Source organism: Panthera tigris, chromosome A1 (genome assembly GCF_018350195.1).
Source record: "Panthera tigris isolate Pti1 chromosome A1, P.tigris_Pti1_mat1.1, whole genome shotgun sequence".
NCBI classification, from domain to species: domain Eukaryota; kingdom Metazoa; phylum Chordata; class Mammalia; order Carnivora; family Felidae; genus Panthera; species Panthera tigris.
The window spans coordinates 76,208,577-76,229,989 of record NC_056660.1 but is presented as its reverse complement, the minus strand read 5'-3'; the positions used below and the strand labels follow the sequence as shown (position 1 = coordinate 76,229,989).

The following is a 21,413-nucleotide window of genomic DNA, read 5'->3' as shown; positions in this document are numbered from 1 at the left end:
CCCCACGCACAATATACACATACCACATACACAACGCACAAGCCATCCACACCACATGCCCCACACGCAATACACACGACACACTCACCCCACACACCACACACATCACGTACAACACACACACAACATACCCCCCCACAATACACAACAAACACCAAACATAACACACACACAAGTACACGCAATAGACACAACACACGCAACATACAACATGCACAACACATACACTCACATAAACCACACACCACACCACACATACAACACACACACACGCAACACCAATCATATGCATAAAGTAATTCCTTGATCCAAAGTAAGTTATCTTGTGGACAAAATTACATTGGTTTGTAATGTAACCTAATTTATTTGTATTTCTGTCATAAGCTATGTGTCTGCATCTGTCATGTTTCCACGTCCCCACCTCCTGCTGGGCTGTGTCTCCTGGAGAGTCTGCGGCAACAGAAGAAACCAGAAGGGTGACTGTTCCTAGGGTCAACTATTCCTCCTCTCTCAGCCCGGACCGGTCTCGGCCACACCTGCTGCTTCCACTGGCTGGCTGCTTCTTGACGTCCCCTGCTAGAAATTCTAAGACTCCAGATTCTGTCCCTTCTCCTAATTCAACTAGTCACCATTTCGCTTCCATTTTCCCACTTGTAAAAATGCTCCCAATTGATCCCTCACCTGACACAGTCCCTCCTCCTTTCCTTTTTGTTTCCGTGTTTATTGTTTATGCCTTTGCACTAAAGTGACTTTTCTGCCGTTCTGTTGGACTTTGGGAAAGCGGGGATTGTTAATTACCTATGCCAACTCCTGCGCACCCAAACGCAAGTCTCTAAAATAAGTTCTAATTGTGGAAATGACAAAGGGGTCCAGGTAACAGTAATAAGAACCTTATTCCCTCTCATCTGAGATAAAGTTTTGTTTTTATTCCAATGTCTAAGTTTTTCACAATAGATGCACACAAAAACATGGACGGGCACATCTCCCCCCCACCCCCACCCCAATGCCCTGCAGAGCTTCTGAGACCAACCAAGGAGAATCACATCTCAAATAAAATGATCTCAGATTCTTGGCAGTAGGAGTGCCCAGCATGATATATAGCCTGTTTAGGCAAAAATAATAATAACTTTCCACACAGATATAAATTGACTCTAAGCACGCATGACTTTGCATTTTAATCCCGCCACTACCAGGTGGAACCAACTTTTATTAAATAAACTTAAGCAATGGAAAGGAGAGTCAAGTTATTTAAAACTGAGCTGAGTCCCTACTCATCCGAACGAATAAGAAAACCATAGACTTAAATTTCTGATAGCATCCGGTTTTGCACCAGCCTTCAGACACCATGCAGGTGTTATCTTTAAAGCAGTATTTCCTGCAGGTGAATCTTTAAAGTAGTATTTTCTGCCATATGTCAGGCTCTCAAAGGGTGAGGCGAATGACTGTCAGCGTTCCAAAGCTGCTGGGGCCACCACTCTTACTGAGACACCTCATGCCTTCCTTCCCCCCGTCCCCCACTCCCTCTGCAAACGCACACCCCACTCAGCGACACAGAAAGTGGAGGTGAGCCCACAGCATTGGTTTGGGGGTGGGGAGGGCAGAAACGTCAATTTTTTTTTTTTTTAAAGATGATGGACTTGAACAAGGACTCTGGGCTCCTCCAACTCTAGCCCCAGAATGGAACTCTGCGAGGCATATACATTGTCATTGGGTGAATAAATAGACAAGTAAAGGGAAAAGAGCTCAGTCACAAGCCTGTGTATATACTCTGAAATAGTGCGTAGCATTGAAAAAAATGGGTTAAATCTAGATGCACTGACAGGCAAAGACTCTAAGACATATGGTTAAGTTAAAAAGTTAAACAAAATAATATATTTAATACATACGAGAAAAAGCCTAGAGGACTATGCATCAAGTATAATAGATGTTACCTCTGGGAGACAGAATGACCAAGGGGACCGTGTTTCATCAATACTTCCTGAATATTTCCAACAAGAGCTCATTCATGTATAACTTGTGTAGATAAAAAATAAAGCAAATGTTGGGGCGCCTGGATAGTTCAGTCGGTTAAGCGTCTGACTCTCCATTTCAGTTCAGTCATGATCCTGGGGTTCATTTGAGCCCCGTGTTAAGCTCTGTGCTGACAGTGTGGAGCCTGCTTGGGATTGTCTCTCCCTCTCTGCCCTTCTCTCTCTCTCTCTCTCTCTCCCACTCAAAATAAATAAACCTTAAAATAAATTAAAGCAAATGTTTCCAATTGCCAACTGATGTTTTTATGTTTTATGTACTTGTGGTAAGTTTTCATATTTTTATTCATCTTTTCAATTTCCTGCTTGCTCTTCATATTTTTTTACTTTACCTTTTTAATATTAATTTCTAGTAATTCCCATTTGTTCTTGATAACGTATTTTTACTGTAACAAGTAACATGTCTAATTTTTACCTTTTGATCTCACGTAATAAACACATCCTTATTAACAAAAGTTGAACTTACTATTTTCAATCTGCATACTTTTTAATTAACTGTTAGATTTTTCCATGTAAGTATTTTACCTCTGTATCAGTATTCATAAGGACTTGATTCTATTCTTTTGCGTGGGTATATTAAAATCCTACAACCCCCTATTTTTAGATATGTATGTTATATTCCAATTTTAAAAATAACAATTTTAAGACGTATAAATTTGGGTTTGATTAGTTCACGTTTTTAAAAGAGCTGTAGTAGTGCCAGCTACTATCCAGAAAAATTGCGCTAATTTAAATTTGTAGTATACAGGAATTCATTTCCCCCTGCCAATACAAGGAATCATTTTAGTATTTAAAAAAAAATCTTTGCTATACAATAAGAGAGAAATAGAATCACGTTGTTTTAAGTATCATTCTTTAACTATAAGTAAAAAATGTTAATGTTTGTCTTTAATTCTGTAGTGCAGTACCTGTTCATGGGTATTCATTTTACCTACTGGGTATTCATCTTTCTTATTGATTTATAAGCTCTCTTTATATACTAAGGTTATTAGGTCTTTGCAACATATATTGAAATATTTTTTACCAGCCCATTATACACATTGTCTCTAAACTTTTTTTTGTCATAAGTGTGAGAAGAGACATGATTCATTTTCAGAAATACTAAATAAAAGCTGTGCTGTCCAGTTAACAGTAGGTTTACAACCTACTGGAAATATGTACAAAGCCCCCCCCCCACACACACACATACACAATGGAGTCCCAAACCTTTAGACACTTCACTTCCTTGTTCTTCTTCCCCTCTCCATTTGGTGGGCTTATTTTCTCAGGCTTTGCAATGAGCATGTGCCATAGAATAAAGGGAGGAGGGAATGAAAGTCTCTGCATCACCTCGAGGAATGTACACTCCTTCAGTCAGACTACTTTTTGCCTTCCATGGGCATAGGCGACATCTGGGCCAGGCTGTAACCTCTGTAGCACTCAGCCAATGAGGAACCAGGGGAGGGACTTGCACGCTAGGAGATAAATTGTCTGCTGTTACTGCCCCCAGAGTGCCTGTTCGTCAGACACCTGCTCTTCCAAGAACATTAATGAAGGCACTCCACTGTGTTCGGAGTCTCCTTGTCCCTCCCTTGATTGGGTCAGTGGGCTTATTTCTCACACTAAGAAGCTTTAAGCTCATGGAGTGCCTGGGTGGCTCGGTTGGTTAAGCTTCCGACTTCAGCTCAGGTCATGATCTCTTGGTTCGTGGGTTGGAGCCCCATGTTGGGCTCTGTGCCGATAGCTCAGAGCCTGGAGTCTGCTTCGGGTTTGGTGTCTCCCTCTCTCTGCCCCTCCCCCCCCCTCAAAAATAGGTGAACACTAAAATAAATTTAAAAAAAAAAGATGAAGCTTTAAGTTCTTACTTATTAAAATTAACATGTTCCCATATTGGTTTTTGCTTAGGGTCATGACTAAACAATCACCTAAAATACACATGTAATAAAATATAAATTCTTAAAGCACGAGCATAGTTTTGATTTTTACCTTTAAATATTTAAAATATAAATTAAAAAAGAGGAAAATGTATACCAGGATGCATAAAACATAAAAACATGAATTTTAAACATAAATTTAAAACTTTAATTCTCCTAGAATCATACATAATTTATATGCACACAGGTAAGACATGAGATTTATTTATTCCTCATATGGTTAGTTAATTATCCTGGTATTAATAAATAGCAATGCTCTATCTACTGTTTTGTACTGCTACTTTCATTATATACTAATTTTTTACATAAACAAGTTCACATCTGAGTATTCATTCACTCATTCTTTCCCGTATTCATTCAACTAATCTTTATTGAGCAAATACTATATTCTAGGCTCTGTTTTAGGCACAAGTGATACATCGCTGCATGAAATGGATGAGATCCCTGCCTTTTCTGGCTTCTGTTCAAGTAATAGGCACAGGCCATGAACAAATTGTGATAAGTAAGAAGAAGAGGAACAATGCCAAATAATGCAGTAGAGCAACCGCGTGGAGAAGAAGACAGGACAGCTTTCTCAGCAAAAGTGGTCAGAGCAGGCCTGTGTGAAGAATGATAATTGAGCAGACACCTGAAAGATGCAAAAGGAACATGAATAATGCAAGGGGTGCCCACAGGTAGTACAGAAAAGAACCTGGGGGTAGAACACAGCAAACGCAAAGGCGCTGGGGCAGGAATAGGCTTGGTATTTGGGTGGGGGGAGCAGAAAGGCCAAAGCAGCTGGACAGAAATAAGTGAGCAGAAGTTCAGAGATTTAGATGGCGGTCTGTGCAGGCCACGGAATGAAGATTTGTAGCTAGGGAGGGTGGTCGGATTTCCATTGCTTGTGGAGCAGTGTGTGGAGGACTGAAACAGGCCAGTGAGGAGTCATCCAAGAGAGAGGGAGGCGGCCGTTCCCAGGAGGATCGGAAGGGATCAGACTCAAGGCGTGTAGCCACGTTCAAGCTTACAGGACTTGGTGATTCACCGGCCACAAGAGAAGAGAGATGGTAACTGAGGTGGTAAAAACTGGTGATGCGCAAAGTTCCAGGTAGGAACAGCCGGAGCCTTGTTTTAAATATGTTTGTTTTAAATAAGAAATTCTTTCTACCTGTCAAGTGGTGGCATTAAGTGGGCGTAGGACCTCCCTCAGGAGGAAAGTTCCAGCTGGAAATACAAGTTTGGGAGGGTCATTAGCATTCATGCGGTCTGCAGGGCCTCCAGGGGAGAAAGTGTAAATGAGAAGTTAGCTCAGAGGGTGGGGAAGGGAAGGGAAAGGCAGAGGACAGGCCAGTGCCGGAGGCCCGGGTGCAGCCCTGAAGCCCAGAAGGGAGAGTGTTTTAGGAAGGAGGGGAGGTCAGCTCTTTCAAAGCTGCTGCAGAAGGGTTCGAGTCAGTGGCAGCATGGAGGAGGTGTTGCTGTGGAGGAGTTCTCAGTTGAAGAGAATAGGGGTGAAGACACCAGAAATAGTGAAAACAGGCATCTGCAGAAGTGCCTGGAGAAGTACATCCCTAGAGTCAGGAGCTTTGTTTGTCTTGAATGGGGGCTAATTCATCATGTTTGTACACTGATGAACTAACCCGGGAGAAAGAAGAAATTAACCAAGTGGATGACAGGGGATGAGGCAGGAATGAGAGAATGGGATCTGGGCCCATCTGGGGCTGAGCTCTGTGCAGGGCAAGGACACGTCTTCCTTTTCTATTCTACCCCATTCACCTGTGGCTCTCACGTTGGCCTAAACCCACTTAGTTCTAGAATTCGATGGAACATTTGAATGTCTGGTAGAGCAGGGGACATCTTGCTAATGTTATTTTTAGTCCTTATTTTATTAAAAAAATTTTTTTTGCTGTGTATTTATTTTGAGTGAGAGAGAGAAAGCATGAGTTTCCCAGCACATTGCCCAGGGGAGGGGCAGGGAGAGAGGAAGAGAATCCCAAGCAGACTCCACACAGCGCAGAGCCCAACGTAGGGCTCAAACTCATGAGCCGTGAGATCATGACCTGAGCTGAACCAAGAGTCAGACACTTAACTGACTGAGCCACCCAGGTGCCCCTTTAGTCCTTATTTTAAAAACTAACACATACAGGGGCGCCTGGGTGGCTCAGTCGGTTGAGCATCCAACTTCAGCTCATGCATGTCACGTTCTCACAGTTCGTGAGGTCAAACCCCGTGTGGGGCTCTGTGCTGACAGCTTGGAGCCTGGAGCCTGCTTACAATTCTCTGTCTCCCTCTCTCTCTGCCCTTCCCCTGATTGCACTCTGTTACTGTCACTCTCAAAAATAAAAACATTTTGAAAATTTTAAAAAAACACTTTAAAAACAAACACATGTATTTCCAGCTGACCTCAGTTTTATTTTTATTTGTATCAAGTTCATTTCATCTGAAGTGATCATACATTCATATGGTTCAAACTACAAACGTTACAAGAGGCATACCGATGACAAAAAGTCTCCCTTTTGCCAAAGGCCCACAATGTCACCATCTCTCGAATGTTATTTCAGAAATATGTTATATACATACACAAACACATTTACATTTCTTCTTTCCTTTTTCCCTTTTTTATACAATCAGTGACATAGAGCTCCGCCTGTTGGCTTTTTTTTTTTCACTGAAAATATATCAGAGATTATTTAATAACAGTAACTAAGGAACATTCTCATTCTTAAACAAAGGGAAACGTCTCTATGAAGAAAGACCCCATAAGAGAAACACAAGACTGTAAGTAATGGCAAGACTAAACAAAAACACAAATAAACGAATCATACAGAAATGAAGATCACTTGAAAGGCAAACAAGGGACAAGAGATAATAAAAACGTAGAGAAACAGAGATAGGAAGGAGAAAAGTGAACAAAGAATGGAAATTAAAAGTTTAGAAGGATCAGAGAGAAGATAAGAGATGAAAAACTACAACAGAAAACAACATCTGAGCGGCTAGAATCTCCCTATTCATAATGACAATAATAACAGCAACCGTAAAATGAGACATATATTTCAATACATAATAAAAAAAATTTTTCCAACGTAAAAGAATGCACAATTCCAAATGAGAAAAGCATCCACTACATCTGAGAAATTGATGAGAATCTTCAAGGAACATACACATCCTAGTGAGGTGACCCGGCCTTAAGGATGAAGTCAGATTCCTTGGGCGGCGGGTTGGTTAAACGATCAGTGTGGCTTTTGATTTCTTTCCAGCAATGGTCAACCCCAGAAAACAATGTGGAAGTAACTCTGAGATTAAAAATAGAGGAACAACAAAAACAGCCCAGGACACAAGGATTTTATCTCCAACCAAGCTGTCTTTCAAAGACATAAGCGACAGGCATTTTTGAAGTACACAGACTCAGAGACCATGAGTCCCACGAGACGTTCTGAGGAACTCTCAGAGGATGAACTTCAGTCCACCCAAAGCATTGCCGCAAGGCTGGCTCTGTAGGCGGCCGCGGTGATAAAGGGTGAGGACAGGAATGTGCATGCCTTGCACACGGATGGGGAGGTCACAGGACCACAGGCCAGGCGGGATCAGAAGTGGAAGGAGAGGGAATCCCTGGACGATCACTGGGAGTCTGCATAAGCAGACCATACTGCTCAAATCTAAATACTGAAAAATACATAACGATTGCCACAATCAGATTATAGAAAAAAAAGAGGGAGGGGGAAGATTCTAATGTCATCTATGCCGCCTAAAAAATGAAGGAGTAAAAGTATAGGTAACGTTATATTTATAAAAGTAGCCAATAAAATGGGACTATATACCTTAAATACAAAGACTCTATATACAAAAAGGAAAGAAAACAAATCACATAGTGAAAGACTTTTAAAAAATACACTAGAAACTGGAGTACAACATAAAGTAAAGGGACAGAGATAATACCAAACGTATCTGTTAATCATTAAATGAAAATAGGATTAAATCACTTATTAAAAGAGAAAGATCTTCATATTTTATCACAAAGCAAAATCCAACTCTATGCTGTGCACAAAAGGCACACCCCATAAAAGTGATTCAGTTCAGGTAAAGAGATAAGCAAAGTACAACGAAGCAAATCCAGAAACAACAACAACAACAACAACAAAAAAAACACAAAAAAAACCCTGAGCTCTTGATATGTAACACAGAGTAGAATCCTGCCCCCAAACCATTAGAAATAACATGAAGGACATTAAATACCCAGCAGCAATATTCACAGGGAGAGATTTTAATTCACCTGTAAGCAGATAACAGATTCAGGAGACAACAATAGCCATCAATAAACAAAAGACACAGTAGTGTCAATAAACTGGGAGGAAGTATTTTCAGTCAGTCTGGGATGAAGGAAGGACCGAGTTTTCTGATATGAAAGAGTTCCTAGAAATTGAGGGAAGAAACAAAAACTTGATTTACACACACACACACACACACACACACACACACACACACACACACAGGATATAGACTGCTCACAGACTGCTCATCATATGCGAACAACCCTTACACATACGAAAGAATGCTCACCCTCACCCATGAGAACAAGAACTATGAAAATTATACCGAGATGCACATTTTCCCACCAAACAGCAAACAGATTCCCGACTTTTGCCATATGCCATGCGGGAAAGGGATTGTCTTGCAGAGCTGGTGGGATGATCCCAATGTCCCAGGCGGAGGAGGCCACTTTGGCAAATCCAAAGGGATTTCTGTGCTGTCCCTAAAGTATAATCAGGAGGCCCCCACAGTTCAGGGCTGTGGCAAGAACTACCTTGGCGTGCAAGAAAAACAGGAAGGCTATGTCGTTAGTGTTAGGAGATTTAGGAAATAAAAATACAGGTCATCCTGTTAAATCTGAATTTCAGATAAACAACGTATTTTTTTAGTATAGTAAAACCCTGGTTTGCAAGCCTAATGCATTCCAGAAGCATGCTTGTAATACAAAGCATTTGTATATCAAAGCAGATTTCCCTGTAAGAAATAATGGAACACTCAGATGATTCATTCCACAACCCAAAAATATTCATGTAAAAATGATTACAATACTAGGGCTGGTGGCTTAGTCCATTAAGTGTCCGACTTCGGCTCAGGTCATGATCTCACAGTTCCTGAGTTCGAGGCCCACTTCAGGCTCTGTGCTGACAGCTTGGAGCCTGGAGCCTGCTACAGATTCTGTGTCTCCCTCTCTCTGTGCCCCTCTCCCACTCGCTCTCTCTCTCTCTGTCTCAAAAATAAATAAACATTAAAAATTTTTTTAAATGATTACAATACTGTAATATACAATAATAAAGAGAATACAAAATATAAAGAAAAATAAACAAATTAAGCGGCACTTCCCTTTGAAAACCCTTACGGCTGGTGCGAGGGAGACAAGAGAGAGGAGGGTTATTGTGTAGAGAGGCTTTCACTATCACTAATGGAATCACTGCTGTCGATTGGCCCATGGAATCTTTTTCTGCATGGGGGCCATTGTATATGCTACGGTACGGTATTCACAAACCATTGTCATGTACTGTATTTAATGTAAGTGGCAATAAGGCAGCAGAGGAAAGGGCAGCCTGACCTAGAACAGACCAAAGCATTCCTAAGCTCATTCTTGCACGGAAAAGCAAAGGACTGTCCCTAGGTGCTCTGAAGTGACCAGAAATACACCAGTGCCAGGTGTGGACACCTTCGAACGTCCTGAAAAATCACTGATTTCTGCCAAACGCTGTGGCCTGAGACCGAGCATGAGAGACGATCACCCACAATCCCAGAGAGAGAGAGAGAGAGAGAGAGAGAGAGAGAGAGAGAAGAACCACGGGCTCAGTTGTGATCATGTGACTTTCGACATCACGTACGACTCCTATTGCAAGACATCCCTCGTTTATCAAGTTAAAATGTATTAGAAATGTTTGCTCGTCTTGTGGAACCCTCGCAGAACAAGTTACTCGCGATCCCAGGTCTTACTGTATTTGTGACATCTTCCCAGTTTGTCCGGTTGGAGGTCTGTCTGTGCCAATATGCTTCATGTAGCACTTCGGTGAGCCAGGCCTCCCCCCCAGCCCTGACCGCTTTCTAGTTTGATAACCACACCAACTCTGCTTCACGGGCTCACAGCCTTAGATCTCTGGCAGAAAGAGGCCTCCACGGTGAGGGGTGGGCCTGAGCAGACCCCTCAAAGGGAGTCTAAGGAGATTCCGTGGCTACGGTTGCTGCATGAAGAGCAATGGAGGCCAAGAAGCGGCCTCCAGCACTCGCAGTACCCGGCAGCTTTGTCTGCTAGTAATCACAATAGGAAAGAAGTGGGTAGAAGGACTGAGATCAGATCAGACGTGTTTTCTGCCTCTTTCTGCCCTGGACAGCTCTAGGCGGCAGAACAACAGCCTCCTCCCAGAGGAACGTCTGAGGAATTCAAACCACGACCTCTAAGGTTTCGATGGTGAAGCTGTAGGAAGAAGCAGAAAATCGCAGCTCTGTGAAGGGGTGGTGGCCTCTGGGGCGCTTCCTTGCGGAGTTGAGGAGGGAGGAACGCGAGCGCCAGGCAGGCGCGGTGTCTTGGCACTGCTCAGGCAGAAACTGTGCTGAACGTCCTCAGCTAAAATGCAGGGCCAATTTCATTGCACGTTGTGTGAAACGTGGGTTACTCGTAAAGGGTATTGCGACAATTTGTACGAGATACCTGCCCACTCCTCAGACCCTGGTCAAGGGGGGGAGAATCGTCTCCTCACCTTACATCTGGGCTGCCCTGGGTGACTTGTAACCAACAGCATGTGGCATTTGGTGTGCAGCACAGCTCATGAAGGCAGGAGAGAAAAGGCTGGCTGGTTTCGCCCTTCATTCTTGGGTCGCTCCCATTGGGGCACCGAGCTGGCATGAGGCCGCCACGTTGTGAGGAAGCCTGGGCCACACGAAGAGGCCACATGTAGGTGATACAGCCCACAGCTTCCAGGCAGCCACCAGCACCCACATTTTTTTTCCTACTACTAACAATTTTTAGAGGGGAGTGAAGAAGGAAAACTCATTCCCGGTCTCCTTGATCTTCGCTAGAGGCCAGATAAAGCCAAAATGCTGTACTTGTTTTGGGAAGATCATGAAATAAAACCTGGCGTTGAATTTTAACTTCCTGCAGCTCAGACTCTTTGGGGGAACAAATAGAAACAAACCCGAAGATTTGTCTTTTTTAACTGTCACAACGTCGTCAGATGATAAACACTTGATCCAGTTCTCAAGTAAATATCTAGGCAATTAACTACACGTGGACAAGACTTTTCCTGTGGAGAAGATTTTGTCGGGCTTGGAAAATACAGCTTTGCTTCAAAAAGTATTTGAGGAGAAAAGCAAACCAGGGGCTTCTCTGCTCTAACATACAATATAGCTGATTTACTTTCATGATGTAAACGCCATTATTTTTTTTCAGATTCTCTCAAGCAAAATGAACAGCAAAGTAGGACAAGGGCTGGGGAAGGTCTAAAGTGTTCTCAGCATGGGGTGCCTGGGTGGCTCAGTCAGGTGAGCATCCGACTTCAGCTCGGGACCGCGATCTTGATCTCGCGGTCCGTGAGTTCGAGCCCCGCATCGGGCTCTGTGCTGACAGCTCAGAGCCTGGAGCCTGTTTCAGATTCTGTGTCTCCCTCTCTCTCTGACCCTCCCCCATTCATGTTCTGTCTCTCTCTGTCTCAAAAATAAGTAAACTTTAGAAAAAAAAATTTTTAAAGTGTTCTCAGCAACCACCAAACCTTCCCGACGACCATCCATTCAGAAACATGGAACACCGAGGTGTTGTATTGTTTCTACTAGTTTCTAGGATTACTCCAGCAAATGACCTCAAGCTTGGAAGCTTAACCAATGGAGCCACCAAGGTGCCCTGAACAATATTTTCTTCAATTAAAAAAAAATTTTTTTGAGATATTCAATGTGCCCTAAGAGTTAACATTTTACTACCAGCCTATTGCTAGTTAACCAGTTTCTTTTGGGGTAGTTTAAAAATGGCCTACTCTTGTCCCTTCTCTCTTGTTTCCATCTAAAGTTGTGAAATTAAATGTAAACTCAGCTGTTTTACTGAAGGGCCTTTATAGTGTCGGGGGCGGGGGGCGGTTAGCATTTATTGGCAGATTATTATGCCCCAAGGACCGTGCTAAGTGCCCCTCACACTTCACTGTGCTTCTGAGTCATCTAGAGATTTGGTTTAAATGCAAACTCCAGCTCAAGTGGTCTGGGCTGGGGCTTGACTTTAGCATTTTTCATGAGGTGATGCCCAGGCTGCTTGTGTGGGGCCACACTTGTCCCAGTTAATGTCCACTTACAGATAAGTACTCTGAGACTGAGGGGTGACAGAGCTCTTGTACACCTTTGCAGCCAGTCAGTATTTGAATCCAAGTTCTTCAGACGACAAAAGAGGTAGCAAAGGGATGTCTCACGGTTAATTATCTTGCCATCCCCACAACCACAGCCCTCTGTTTAGATCCCTGTTTAGGACACTGCTGTGAGGTGAACTGTGTTTCCCAAAGACGTGCTCAAGTCCTGACCCCTGGTACCCATGAATGTGACCTTATTTGGAAATAGGGTCCTGGGGCACCTGCGTGGCTCAGTTGGTTAAGCGTCCGGGTCTTGGTTTTGGCTCGTGTCATGATGTCATCATAGTTCGTGAGTTCGAGCCCCACATGGGTACCTGGGTGGCTCCATTGGTTAAGTTTCCAACTCTTAATCTCAGCCCAGGTCATGATTTCATGGGTTCGTGAACCCTGTGTCACGCTCTGTGCTAACAGTGTGTAGCCTGCTTGAGATTCTCTCTCCCTCTCTCTCTGTCCCTCCCCCACTCACACTCATTTTCTCTCTCTCTGAAAAATAAACATAAAAAATATATTGTTCCCATTAAATAGGAGAAAGAAATCCAGAGAGGGGAGAGAGTGCAGATACATTTCTAAGATTGTGTTATCTGAAAGAAACAGTGAATTTGGAGAATACTGGTATGCAATTCTTGTGAGAATTTAAAAAATTATTTAAATGTGTAAACAAACAAAAAAAACCCAAAAGCTTGGAAGTCATGTCTCTCTCCCTCAGAACAATGACTTTTCTTACATTTACCAGAGAAACGAGGTCACGGGATAAACCACTACCCTGAAAACTAGAGGGACAGGTGAAGACAGAGACCGCAAAACAGCTGACCTGAACCAGAAGCCGCTGAAGCCAGAACAGGCAGGGACATGCCCGTGCCTCAGAAACTGCTGGAAGCTGAGGATGGATTAACCTGAAAGTTAAGAGCTCCTGAAGGCCCAGCGTAAGTAAGGATCCCCCACATTTTCACAGAGTTCTACCTTCGGGACTTCCAGTAGGTTCTTACGGTGAAGATAGGAGAAAAATCCCTTCCTGTCTGGCTGGGGGTGGGGGGTGGGGAGAGCAGCCATTTTGAAATACGTCACAACAAACACATACGCAGCAAGAGAAAAAACTTCCCTAGAGCCTTCCAGGGGAAAGGAATGTTAGCCAACTCCAGCCCCCTCTAGCCTTCCTGCCTTACCTCAGGGTTAGGAAAATAAGCTGAGAAACTCTTACGAAGGTCATGGCCCAGGGGTAGGACTCACTAAAACACTAAGGACCTAATTACAGGATTATACAATGATTCCCCTCCCACTCCCTTACCACCAAATCAATAGGCTCCTTGTATAATAAGGGGGTTACAGCTAAAAGAACTGCAAGACTTTACCCAGGAAGGAGCTCCTAGGGAAACCCAAAGAAAATGGAGAGACAAAAACCAGGACACTCAAGTAAACTGAAGTCTCTGATACCCAAGCACAGTAAACACAGCCTGACTCTCAGCCACAAAAAAATAACCTTCACACCAAAGGCCGATCTACTCAATTCCTATCACCCAATACAACACATCTAACTTTACTTATTTTTATTATTTTTTTAAATATTTACTTATTTTTGAGAGAGAGAAAGAGCACAAGCTAGGAAGAAGCAGAGAGAGAGGGAGACACAGAATCTGAAGCAGGCTCCAGACTCTGAACTGTCAGCACAGGGCCTGATACAGAGCTCGAACTCACAAACTGCAAGATCATGACCTGAGCCAAAGTTGGACACTTAACCAACTGAGGCACCTAGGTGCCCCATATCTACATTTTAACAAAATATTACAAGGCCTGCCAAAAGGCAAGAAAAGCCCAAAATCTGAAGAGACAAGGCAAGTATCAGAACCAGAATCAGATACGGCAGAGATGTTGGAATTATCATATTGAGAATTTAAAATAATCACAATAAAGATGCTAAACATTCTGATAAAAAAAAAGTAGATAACATTCAAGAACAGACGAGTAATGGAAGCAGAGAGACAGAACTTGAAAACCTCAAAGGTAACCTGAAAAATCAAAACAAGTGCAACAAATGAAAAATGCTTTTTAAAAAATATTTTCTTTTATTTTTTGAGAGAGAGACACAAAGCACAAGCAAGAGAGGGACAGAGAGAGACAGAGACAGGCTCCAGGCTCCGAGCTGTCAGCACAGAGCCTGACACAGGGCTTAAACCCACAAGCTGTGATATCATGACCTGAGTGGAAGTCAGATGCTTAACCAACTGAGCCACCCAGGTACCCTAAAAATGTTTCTAATAGGCTCAGAAGTAGACTAGGTACAGGTGAAGAAGAATCAGTGAGCTTGAAGATCTGTCAATAGAAACTTCCCAGTGAAATGAAAGAGAAAAAAGAATGAAAAAAAATTGAACAGAATATTTAATAACTGTGGGACAATTACAACAGATGTAACGTAAGTTAATGGGAATTCCAGAAGGAGAAGCATGAGAGGGAAAGCAGAAAAAATATTTGAAATAACATTGACTTAGAATTTTCCAATATTACTGAAAGAAATTAAACCATGGATTCTAGAAGCTCAAAAAAATACCAAGTCTGATAAATACCAAAAAATCTACACCTAGGCACATTGTACTCACACTGCAGAAAACCAAAGACTAAGACAAAAATTTGAAAGAAGAGAGAGGAAAAAAAAAAGATACCTTACATACAGGACAAGTATTACATCAGATTTCTCATCAGTAACCATGTAAGCAAGAGAGTGGAAAGAAATATTCAGAATTTTGAAAGGAAAAAAACAAAACAAAACAAAAACACCAACCCAGAATTTTGTACCCAGCAAAGTTATCCTTCCAAGTTACATAAAGGAAAAATAAAGACTTTCTCAGATAAAACCTGAGGGCAGTTGTCACTGGTAGACCCCACACTGAAAGAAATGGGAAAAGTTCTTCCAAAGAGAAGGATAAAAAGGATAAAGGGATCAGAAACTCAGATCTATGTAAAGAAAGAGTCAGAGAAGGAATAAATGAAGACTCTGAGGTTGTCCTCGGAAGCTCTTCCTGCCAACAGTGTTGAATTTGAACTGAACCCCATGCTTCTGGAAAACAGCAAAGAATAAGAGATACCCCACCCGTACTTTGACTTCTGGAAGATAATACTGCAAAGAACCCCTCCTCCACGTATGACTTAGGTAAGACTCACAGGAACTCCCTTTTGATTACCCAGGACGACTCCAGACACAGACCCTCCAAATTCCCATTCTTTGCCTCATAAATGAACTGAATTATTTTGTCCCCACTGATCAACAGGAACAAAATGCTTGTTTATCAAACCTTGGTTGAGCTTCTCTCCTGCCCCCAGGTGCTTGAACATCGGCCCACCCTCAGCCTGAGCCCGTTGACAACCCCTCCTGAGAACCAGGCTGACCTCAGAGGAAAACATTCCCTGATGTACTATCCTATCATGCTCCCCCTTTCATTCACTCCCCCACACCTGGATCTTTCTCACCTTGTTTACCCCTCTTTATCAAAGACAACCCCTGTTTGCCTAATTCTGGAGACACTTGCAGATGTTATGGTCATGACAGTGTCCCCATTTCCATAGTCTCCATCCCCCTATTGCAACAGCTTCATCCCCCTCATGCTACACCCTACCCCTTGTGATAATCGTTTTGAATAAAGTCTCTCTTAAGTCCAGACTTGTTTCTAATTCGACATGAAATTTGGCTTCTGCTTTGCACTGGCTCCACATCAGAGCCTGCCAAGCTCACTCTCCCATCCCTAAGAGATCAGCTCTAGTCCCGTCCAGTCTGAGCAAGTTTCTGGAAGAGGCTCCCTTTGCTCTTCTGTGCTTACAACACCAAGAGCTTTGGCTGTCTTGCTCTTCACGCATTTGAACCAAAAGACACAGATCTCTGCATCTGTTGCTGTGCTCTATCTGTATGTACTCTAACAGTCTGAAGGGTTTTTTTTTCTTTCTTTCTTTCTGAGTAAAAAATTCCTTACCTGTTTCTTAGGCAAACATTGGATTTTCTTTTTTTCACAGAAGCACGCTTAAAATTTTACAATTAACCTTGCCTAGCATAGGGCCTCCTGGCAATACTTTGAGGTGGAGAATGGGAGTAACATTTGCTAGGGAAAAAAACAGGCTGTATGTTTTGTAGAGAACTGAACATATTTAATTAAATCAAAAAATAGTTTTTGGAAGTGAGTGTTGCTGATTTTATTATCAGGGCTGTGATGAAATCGGCTTGCTCTACATTCAAATTATGGAATATCCTGTAATTTTGGATGTCTCAAGCAGTTTTAAAAGAGGCCATGTTTTCAGGTTGCCAGGAAAACCAGACAATGCATATCCCATGTTTATTTAGTCATTCAGATTATGTTTTGTTAAATGCCTCCCATACGACAGGTAGTATGGCCACAACGAGAAAACAGCAGCAGACAAATCAGACATGGTTCCCTCCTGAGAAGCTCACTAAATCACTTTTTATATTACAAATCTGACAAGTTCTGTCAAGGAGGACTAGCCCGCCAAGGGGTAAGGAGTTGAGTGGGGCAGGGAGGGATGAGTATGGCTGGGGTGTCAGACAGCTCCAGGCAAAGAAAACCACTCTGTTGTTAAGTGAGCGATGGAGAGATTCGCACCTGGTGCCCAAGGGCTCCACCTATACGGTGAGCATAGGTATGAATCTATGAGCAACTAGTACAGTATTTGGCGTGAACTAAACACTCGATATTTAGGGCGGGAATAAATGATCGTCATCAGCACATTACAGGATACACCTCAAATTTTAAAAGCTGTCCAAAGAAATTGAGGATTACTCATTTAAGAATTAGGGAACCTGGGTAGTTTAGTCGGTTAAGCGTCTGACTTCGGCTCAGGTGTTATCTCACTGTTTGTGGGTTCAAGCCCTGCGTTGGGCTCTATGCTGACAGCTCAGAGCCAGAAGTCTGCTTCGGATTCTATGTCTCCCTCCCTCTCTATCCCTTCCCTCCTTTCTCTCTCTCTCCCTCTTCTCTCTCTCTCTCTCAAAAATAAACATTAAACAAAATAAGAATAAAAGAATTAGGAGGAGAGATATGTTCAGGCATCTCCTTGGCATTTTTTGTTTAAACTAGGAGATTGTGCTTCAGAATGATCTGTTTTTGAAGGATCTGTTATTTACATTTGGCTATTGTAATTATTCCAAGATGAACTGAGGAAACATTTTGGGAGAAGGGAATGGAGAAGGTGGGCATCTGGAAATTTAAACAGAATGTGAAAGCAAAACACATAAAACCAAAATCACACTCAAAGTAAAAACCACTCAAATCTTCGTCATTCAACATGTATTTGGTGTACATTTATTGCGGTTAGCATGCTAACCCGTGGGTGTCACTGAACACAAAATGGCAAACGGCCCTAGAATTTGGATTCCAGTGCAGGAGAGAATCAGTAAATAAGTAAGTATATAAGAAAACAAAGTAAGTTCTGGGAGCTTGAAATACTGCGACTTTGATAATTATACTATAAAGTGAGGGGTGAAATATATGTGTCCCTCATTTCTTTGCTGCATCCTCAGAGAAAATCCCTAGTGATTTGGGGCAGGGAGGGCGGTCTTGGATGCACTTTTGTTTCTAGGGGTTTTTTTTTTTTTTGCTCCCCCAGGGGCAGCAAAAAGACATGGCTTGAGTGGGATATATATCATCTTCCTTTAACAGTTCCAGAAGTTACCTTTAAGCCAACCCCAGAATACATGTCATCTAAACAAAATAGATAATGTGCTTTGCAAGCAACCAGCCTAAATTCCCAGATTACTCCTCCAATTCCAGACCCTTCTATGTAATTTGTAGCTATCATTCACACAGAGAAATATAAGCACACAACTGTGTTTGGGAAAAAAAAAATGAGATGGCAACCTGCACATTCTTCTACAACTTTCCTTTTCACCCACCAGCCGTAAGTATACCGAGAACACATATGCAAGTCAGTCCACATAAATCTGTGTTGTGCTACGTTTGTGGATGTACTACAGACTTTTCAACCTTTAATATTTGATTGTTGTCAATTGTCTGACATCCAAACAATGCCCCAGTGAGTATTCTTATACATCATCATACCATATATACTGTGCTGTTGTATCTGTAAGACAAATTCTCGGAAGTCAGATTGCCAGCTTACGGGATGTAAAAACTTAAAATGCTGATAGGCAAGGCCAAATCAACCCTTTGCCGTAACACTTTATTAGTAATTTTTAAAATAATTGTTAATCTAAAAGGAAAATACACACACAAATGATTATTATTTAAATATGCATTTCCTAGTTTATTAGTGAGGTTTAGATTCTTTTTTCCATTTTTTTTTTCAATCAGTTGTATTTCCTTTGTGAATTGCAGATATATATTCTTTGCTCATTTTTCTATTGGGTTGTCTTTCTCTTATTGATGATTAGAAACCCCCTTTTTTTTAGAAACTCTTTCTATAGTAGAGATATTAATGCCTTGCATGCTAAATATTGCAAATATTTTCCCCCAAAGTTTTGTCTTTTATTTACATAGACAAATATATTAACCTGCTCGTTTGTACCAGTGCTTCTCAAACTGTGGTTGGTGGAACACCTACAAGAGAATCACATGGAGTCCTAGTTAAAAATGGGGGTACTGGGGCCCAAGCACTGTACGAGAATTTCTGGCATGACACAGGATTTTGTGTGTCTTATCAAATCTCCAAGTGGTATAACCACTGGCTCGGGGTCTCTTATTTTTATGTCTTACATGATTATAAAAAAAGCATATGCTTTTGAATATAGATTTCAATCCATCTTAAATTTACTTTTGTTCCTGTTATGAGGCCACAAATTTTTTAATTAACTGTCTCTATTTTTTTTAATGTTCATTTATTTATTTTTTGAGAGAGAGAGAGCGTGCACAGAAGCAGAGTAGGGGTAGAAAGAGAGAGACACAGAATCCAAAGCGAGCTCTAGGCTCTGAGCTGTCAGCACAAAACCTGAGGCGGGCCTTGAACTCACAAACTGTGAGATCGTGACCTAAGCTAAAGTCAGATGTTTAACTGACTGAGCCACCCAGGTGCCCCAACTGTATATTATTTTTAAGTGTCTCTACTTTCATCATAGGAACAGCATTTAATAAACCATTCTTTTTCCACTAAAACATCGTCTTTATCATTTGCTGTAGAGTTTCTCACATTCCTGTAGTTTTTGAAAGAAACATCTTACATTTTTTTCTAAAATATTTTGTATTTATAAAGAATTCACAACATGTAGAAAAACACTTAGGAGAAGTTTTTAAAAATCCAACCTGTAGTACGTTGACTAGTGTCCCCCAAAATTCATGTCCACCCCAGACACAGGGTCTTACTTGGAAATAGGGTCTTTGTAGTTATAATTAAGATGAGGTCATACTGGAATAGGATGGGTCCAAACTCAATCATTGGTGCCCTTATAGAAGACAGACACACAGTCAATACCATGTGAAGACAGCAACAATGATCGGAAGCCAAGGCATGCCACGTTTTGCCAGTAACCACTGGAAGTTGAGAAGCACAGAACAGATTCTCCTCCAGAGATCTCAAAAGAACCAAGCTTGCCAAATACCTTGATTTTGGACTTTTGGACCCCAGCACTGTTAAGTGAATAAGTTTCTTTTGTTTCATGCCATGAGTTTGTGGTGCTCTACAAAACCAATGTATCAATGAATCAGAAATAACTATCTTTGGGGCACCTGGGTGGCTCACTCGTTGGGCGACCAACTTCACCTCAGGCCATGATCTCACGGTTTGTGAGTTCGAGCCCCGCCTCAGGCTCTGTGCTGACAGATCAGGCCAAGATCTCACAGTTTGTGAGTTCGAGCCCCGCCTCAGGCCCTGTGCTGACAGAGTCTGGAGCCTGCTTGGGATTCTTGTGCCCCTCCCCCACTTGTGCTCTGTCTCTCTATCAAAAATAAATAAATGTAAAAAAAAATTAAAAAAAAGAAATAACTATCTTTAGCATTAGATGGGCATCATCTCAGGTGTGTGTGTGTGTGTGTGTGTGTGTGTGTGTGTGTGTACAGACTAGATTGACAGGAATATCTACATTATAACAGGGGTAATTCTATACAATCTAGATTATTAAGTGTTTTTACTCGAACGTATCTCAAGAAAAAGAATACATCTTCCTTTCTATTCTGATTATTTTCCTATTGCTGTGCCAATATCTTGGCGTTCCGTTTATTTTAATCTTTTATAGGGCAAATGCTTACTACTCTTTTTTTAAAGGGCTTCCTGATAACTCACAACGAGGTGATCTTCTGTATAAAATTTGAAATTATTTAGTTAGTTCTAACACATTCCCAAGAGTACTTGGGACTCTGACGGGAATTGCGCTAATTTTGTAATTTAACTTGGAAAGAATTGGCATGCTTTTGAGACTGACTTGTCATCCAAAGATACGGCATATGTTGTTCATTTACTCAGGTCTTGTTTCTGCCTTTCAGCAAAGGTTGAGGGATTTCAGCAGGAGGATCTTGTAACTTGTTAATGTTTATTCTTAAGTACTTTTTGTTGTTGTTGCCACCGTGGGTCTTACCCGTGATGTGCAAGGGCTTCGCACCACACACACACACACACACACACACACACACACCTGCTCTGCCACCTGCTAGCTGTGCCGTCTGGGCAGCTAAGGTCTTTACCTGATGGACATCAGCGTCCCCACCCCCAAAATGAGAATGGACCACCAGTTCACAAAACGCATATCAAGCACTGGCTTCCACGCATCAAAGCCCACGTCATCTCCCGTAAGCCTCACAACCACTTGGTGAAGTGTGGGTACATTCACTGTACAAACGAGGAAGCTAAGCTCAGAGAAGCAAGGCATCTGCTCAGAGTCACTCTGATACAATCTAGGGCTGCCTGACAAAACCAGCTCCTAGAAAATAATGCAATCAGTGGTTTCTGCTGAGGCACGACTTCATGCTCACCAAAACGCGACAGGTTCATTCTTATGGCATTGGCCTCTTACCGGAAAGCAGAAGGGCACTAAAGCGAGCTGGGGGACGACGGCTCCCGAGAGCGTCGGGCCGGCGCGGGGCAGGCGGAAGGAGCCGAGTGAGCTCGGAAGCGCTCGCTACGCCTTCGGCAACAATCGTCAGGGGGCGGGGCTCGCGCAGCGGCGCGTTCCGCGCGGGGCATTGTGGGAA

At 42.3% G+C, this 21,413-nt stretch overlaps 1 long non-coding RNA gene across 2 annotated transcripts in view; it reads right to left on the bottom strand.

Annotated features, from left to right (window-relative positions):
- LOC122237131 overlaps nt 1-21,398 on the bottom strand; it is a 92,429-nt gene extending 71,031 nt beyond the window's left edge. Inside the window, exon 1 of one of the 2 annotated variants that reach the window (XR_006215329.1) lies at nt 21,236-21,398. This is a non-coding gene — a long non-coding RNA (uncharacterized LOC122237131). The remainder of the gene's footprint in view (nt 1-21,235) is intronic. The other variant, XR_006215330.1, reaches the window with a different exon arrangement.
- Between the last annotated feature and the right edge of the window lie 15 nt (nt 21,399-21,413).